Consider the following 7,316-nt stretch of genomic DNA (forward strand, 5'->3'; position numbering starts at 1 on the left):
AATTAAAATCTAAATGAAATATAAATCGTAAGTGTTTCAACCAACAATTAAATGTATTCTTATAAGTGGCGAGGATTTTTTTTTGGGGTAATAGGACATTTTTATTAATTAAAGTGATATTAATGACTATTTTACAACCACTACTGAGGGGATTCAAACCCAGCACTTTGAGGTTATAAGGTTAAACTCTTACCGATGAGATAGACCATGAAGTTATAGGCGGTGGGATGAAAAAAAAAAAGGGGGTGTGATATGACTGAATTGGATTCCAAGGCAATACTTCTAAAATAAGAGAGAGAAAATCAATCTAAATAAAACTCTTTGATTCCTTCCTTACTATCATTTTAGAGTATAAAATAGTAACTACAAGGTCTATGAAATTAGGGGGAAAAAATTGTGTGGCAACACAATAACTAAATGATACCTCAAGAAAAATCTACCATAAGGAATATTACACATTTCTTTTACTTGCACAATAACCCATTCTCATACATAGGGCGTTTTTGCACTCTTCTGGGTTTGGTACTCATATAATCGGCGAAGCTTTTTAACCAATTCACATTTGTTATCAAAACATTTGACAACATAAAACCAGTCCGTAATTTGTGGACAATCGGCATCAGTTTCACAATAAATATATACTGTAATGAAAAAGGAAAAGAAAAGAAAACAATGTTAACTAAAACATGATAAAAGATCATGTATGAACTACAAAGTAATTTTTTTTTTTGAAAAAAAAAGAAATGACTTACCACCATCAACTTCCGTTATGACAAGAAAGAAGGGAAGAAATAGAATCATAGCATAAACAAACTCGAGAATTTCAACCATAGTTTTCCTTTTTGCATGTCAAAAATAGAATATGATTTGATCTCCTTTTAGTGTATAATAAAGTTCATGCTCTCCTAAAATTAAATAATTTTTTTATCACTTATAAAGCTGTAAAACCCCTTTATAAAATTATAATCATTATTAAATATCTCTTAAGTATTTGTTGTGTTTGTCTCTTCAACACACCTAGAAGGGGGTTAAATAACAAACATTCTAATTATTAATATTTATTCTGTTTTAATTAACTTTTCATTACTTTTTGAACCTTTCACGATAGTAAAAGATTTCTTTTCTTTACGGACCATGATAAAGTTACTTGTTGGAATAATGCACCATTTTTTTTTTAACAAGAATAATGCACAAATATTAGAGTGAGAACATGGTCCCCGTGAGCATAACTCAGTTGGCAGGGACATGCATTATTATATGCAGGGGTCGGGGTTCGAACCCCGGACACTCCATATATTCACCTTAAAAAAAGTGAATTCTAACCACTAGACTACTCGACCAAAAAAGAAAAAAAAAGAGTGAGAACATGTATATGCATAATGGCGGAGTATTACAAGGGCATAGGTGTGCCACGACCCACCCACCTCAAAAAAAAAAAGTATTTTTGTTCTATTAGTAAAATGATAAAAATACCCAGGACTTTAAAACAAAGTTAAAGCTTGTCCACCTAGTCAATTCTCACTTTATTTTTTGAACAAACTCATCCCATTATCTTCCCGTCTGTTACGCATATACTCCTTCCGTTTTAAAATATAAGCAAAATTCACTTTTTAGGTTCATTCATTTAATGATGTATGTGGTTCATAATATGGACCACATACATCATTAAATGAATGAACCTAAAAAGTGAATTTTGCTTATATTTTGAAACAGAGGGAGTACGTACTTAAACCGCTTGTTATTCTCACTCTATGTGTCTCAATTCATTCCTCGCCATCTTCATCTATCCATCTCTGACCGACGATCCATTATTGAAAGGAGAATTAATACAACTATTATTTTTAATCTATTATTGATGATTTCAAGTCATTCGAATCACATGTAGAATTATTTTAAATTTTTAACATGTGTAGTTTAATTTTTTGATGATCAATTTTTGTGCTTAATGTTTATTATAATATATTGTTTTTGACCCATCCGAGATTTTCTTTCTGACGCCACTATTTATACACAAGTAAAATGTATGGTAGGATCAATTTATGTTGATAAAATCATTGATAAAAAATGAATGTGTATTTAATTTTGTAATTGCATGATTTATTACATTATCATTCAAATCAATTATATAATTCATGTTGATTTAAAAAATAATTTGTTATTAAATGTAAACTAAAATTGCTTTTAAAAATTATTCATACATTCTTTCAAAAAAAAATAAAAATTATTCATACATCTAATAATGAATTGAAATATGTTCTTAGGGCAGCTTTGTATGTGCATTCCTCCTGTTTCATTTTTCAACGTGCCTCTCCTTTGTCCATTTTATCATGTTCCATCGTGGTGTGCCTTTTTTTGGGCTGAAGAGCACATCTTAGTATCTATGTACTTCAAGGATCTGATTGATTTTTCATGGCTCCACCATCTCATGTTGATATCAATGTCAGCAGAGAAGAGGTAGTGCTATTTCATCTAGTCAGTGCTTCAATTCAGCGACAACTTACTGTTACTGCAGGATGATGTTAATGACATGTGGCGGTGGAATTTGCATTCTTCAAATAATTACACTATCAGTAGTGCTTATAATTTCCTTCAACAATCAACCAATCAACATATCATTGCAGATGAGAACCGTGCATTTTGGCAACGAATGACAATTTATATGTGAGAGGAGTGATTCCGACTACTTCTCAATCTTGTATGGGAGGATCTGGTAATTTAGAGGATAAACAATGCTTGTGTGGTCAAGAAGATCGACTAAAGCAATGAGAGAATATATCAAATCAACTCAACCATGCAAAATCAACTCATTTTGGAACTTGAAATACACAACATGACATTACAATTCAAGAATAAAAAACAAAATAAAAAAATAGTCTTTTCTTTCGAAGAGAACAACAAACTATTAAAACTTCAAACAAAGAAAATAAATATTGAAAAGAAATAAATGAGGATAGTCGGCTAATTAACTCATGTATAAAACAAAATATAGTATTCATACAATTGAAAAATTAGTTAATTTCTAGAGTTCAAGAAATACTAGTAGAACACAAATATAACAGCTCAAACATTTTATAACTTTGCTAGTTATCTTCTATTATTCGTACCGCAAGAGTAATTAGTAATAATTCACTTTTCATTTTATAACATTGAAGATTCACAATCTGAGTTCAAAACATAGAATCTTAAAAAATGACACTGTTTTATTAAAAGAGAGACACACATGGTCATATGACCAGCCCCATGAAGAAACACATGGACCTATGTCTTACTTTGACATCATTTTCAATTAGAGTTTTGATTTCTTCATCTACCTTCTTTTGCATTTCTTTGCCTAGCCCTAAAATTAAACCAAAGAACTTGCAAAAAAATATATGAACTAAAGAATCAAATCAGCAAAGTGATACAGAGTAATGGCGAAAATTGGTTAGGGTTTTAAATAAAAAATGGGACATTTTATCTATTGTCGAAATCTTAGCAATATAATGAAGGACGGTCACTTTCCATTGAAGAAGAAGGACATAATTACATAAAAAACGACTCTGTAGGGATGAAACAAAAATGAAATAATTGGAGATTTGGAGTATAGCACAGGCTATAGTGGCCGGAAAGTTGGTCGCTAATTTTTTAATAAAATTGGTAAACAATTTCTTTCAAAAAAAAATAAAATTGGTAAACAAATATCAGAGATTGAATTTTCTGTCACTATAAACCGGGTTCTACATCGATCTCCAAATTGCATTTGGAGACGCAAAAACTTATTGTTAACAAATATTTTAGAACTTTATGGTGATTGAAAACATTCGGTGTCAAAATCCTTCGCTAAAATCCCGATTTCTAGTGTCAATGATTGAACACTCGTGATATCTTGTAAGGTTTGAACATAAGTTTGTCTTGTGGAAATAAACTAAGCGCAGTTGTGTAAACCTTCCTAAAATTATTGTAGGCTATTTTTGGAAGAAAAGAGTAAAGAAACTTGCATAAAATTGAGAATGAACAGTAAATTTTTCTCGCACCTCTCTCATCGAATTTTAGTTGTTCCAACCGCATAGAACATTGTAAACCACCAACAACCACCATTCCATCTTCATTTTTCATTGTTTTAGCTATGAATCCTTTCTTTATTACCTGCCATTGTCTTTATCTTCATCCCAAAGAAGTTAGTAAAGCAATCAAATCACCTTTTATCCAAGTATCATTCGCGCAAGTTGTTAAAAATGTTTGTGATATACCTTTGAGACAACTTCCTCAACTTAGTGTTAAAGGCGACTGGATTGCTATAGTAATTCCTTAATATAAATACAAAGATGGAATCGAAACTTGTAAGGACAACTTGCACAAACAAATTATCTGGAAAAGGGTGCAACACCGTTGAAGTTTGGTGCCTTGCGAGCCAAGCTATCCCCAATATGGAAATCCCTAAGTGTGTTTGGATGGAGGGTTTAGGAGGGGAAGGGAGGGGAGGGTTTACTTTTCATTTTTAAACTATGGACACTACGAAGTGTTTTTTAAAAAGTTAACATATTAACATGATAAACGATCATATAATACTTCAATCACACTTAATTTATTTTAGAAAAACATGTTATATAGTCTGTAATTTAAAAATGAAAAGTAAACCCTCCCCTCCCTTCCCCTCTTAAACCCTCAATCCAAACACACCATAAGTAATGGTGAATCACCTCTCTGAGTAAGGGTTTCTTTGAGTTCTCCTTTACATCTCTAGAGGATGTTCAAAGTGTGAGATCGATAGGATCTTGAATCTCAAGAGCATTGGAGACCTAAAGTGTACTCTTTGTTATTGCTAGCATTGTTGGCACACCAATATGCACTAATGTAACTAGAAATAAGCCAATATTTGACAGAGACTTTGACTATTTTGTTTGAGTCTTGTTTGATATAGACCTTAAATATCAACCCAAGTACAACGCTCTTGTTGAGAGAACATGGTTTGCATTTTTTTTGGAGTTGGATTATGAGAATATTTTTTGTGAACCGAACCAACTCGAATTTAGTTCAAAACTCGATTCGACAATTGACTCGTTGAACTTAGTTCATGAACCAAATGAGTCGAACTTGAGCTGAAAATTAAGTTCGTTAATTATATGAGTCGAATATAAACTATATATAGTTCGACTCGTTTGATTCATGAATTGACTCATTTTTATTTAGAAGATAAAAAAATTAAATTCAAATAATTGACTAATAACAACAACCGTCGACTCTATCAATTGTATCTTCGAACGACACTTTGCGGCAACTAATCTGCACAAAATAATCTCATAACAATAAAGTGGCATGCAGAAATAATAATAACTTTTTTTGACAAAAGAAATAAAATATAGTTGACAAATAACGATTTATCACTTTTTATAATGAATGAAAATGTCTAAAAGTTTTTATTTTTAAAAGAAAAGGATTTTTGTTTAGAAAAAAAAAAACAGTTGTCAAAAACACAAGTACGGTTACTATTATAAACTAGTCGAGATACCCGTGCTACAGCACGGGTAGCGCGGCTTCGCCGCGCTGTATGGCCGCGGCTCCGCCGCGTGTCGCGTCTCGGCTGCGCTTGGCATAGTGATTTTTTTTTGTCCATGGTGAAAATATGTAAAGTATTTAAAGCATAATAATGTATATATTGATCGGTAGTAATGAAAAATTATAAAATAATTAAATTTTAATATGAACAAATATATATTAAATTTTAATATTGACGATATTAAAAAAGCTAATAAATAAAAATAATCATAGTTTTTATTTACTAATATGTTTTAGTGTGAAAAATACTAATAAGCATCCCGTGAAAAATCATAATTAATGTATTATATAATATTGTTATCGTAAAATATGTTTCATAAATAAACATATGATAACATGTTCCCGTAAAAAAAATACAGTGAGATATATTTTTGTTAATATATAGTCCATACAATCATATATATTTTACCAATATATATAATTCTCATTAGATTTCAGAAATAAGAATATATTAATATATTCCCGTAAAACAAACATATACTCATATATAGTCCATACACCCACATATACTTTATTAATATATTAATAAAAGTTAGGCAGTCACGGTATTTAAATAGAGATATTAAAAAATACTAATTAAAACTGATCACTAGTTATAGTTACTAAAATGGGTCCCGTGTTACAATTGTACACTCCAACGGGTTTTTATTGATACATTTTAAAAAAAACAACGGAAAAAATTGAAGTATGATTAATCATAGTAAATTATAATTTTTTTTTGTTTGTTTTAGTATTGACGATATTAAAAAAATGAAAATACATTTCACAAATAAACATATACTAACATATTCCCGTATAAAAACATATAGTGAGATATATTTTTATTAATATATAGTCCATACACTCATATATATTTATCAATATATAGCTCCCATTAGATTTCAGAAATAAGAATATATTAATATATTCGGTAAAACAAACATATACTCACATATATATTTTTATTAATATATAGTTCATACACCCACATATATTTTTTGAATATATTAATAAAACTTAGGCAGTCACAGTGTTTAAATAGAGATATTAAAAAAAATACTAATTAAAACAGATCACTCGTTGTAGTTACTAAAATAAGTACCGTGTTACAATTGTACACTCCAATGATTTTTTTAGTGATACATTTTAAAAAAAACAACGAAAAAAATTGAAGTATAATTAATCATAGTATATTATAATATTGTTCTTGTTTTAGTATTGACGATATTAAAAAAACTAAAAATGAAAATACATTTCATAAATAAATATATACTAACATATTCCCGTAAAAAAACATATAATCAAATATATATTATAATATTGTTCTTGTTTTAGTATTGACGATATTAAAAAAACTAAAAATGAAAATACATTTCATAAATAAATATATACTAACATATTCCCGTAAAAAAACATATAGTCAAATATATTTTTGTTAATATATAGTTCATATACTCATTTGTATTTTATCAATATACAGTTCCCATTAAATTTCAGAAATAAGAATATATTAATATATTCCCATAAAACAAACATATACTCATATATATTTTTATTAATATATAATCCATACACCCACATATATTTTATTAATATATTAATAAAACTTAGGCAATCGCAGTGTTTAATTAGATATATTAAAAAAAAATACTAATTAAAACTTATCACTCGTTGTAGTTACTAAAATGGGTCTCGTGTTACAATTGTACACTCCAACGGGTTTTTTAGTGATACATTTAAAAAAAATAGAAAAAATTGAAGTATGATTAATCATAGTATATTATAATATTGTTCTTGTTTTA

Source organism: Medicago sativa, chromosome 5 (assembly GCF_051527215.1).
Source record: "Medicago sativa cultivar Bolivia chromosome 5, Bolivia_mono, whole genome shotgun sequence".
NCBI classification, from domain to species: Eukaryota; Viridiplantae; Streptophyta; class Magnoliopsida; order Fabales; family Fabaceae; genus Medicago; species Medicago sativa.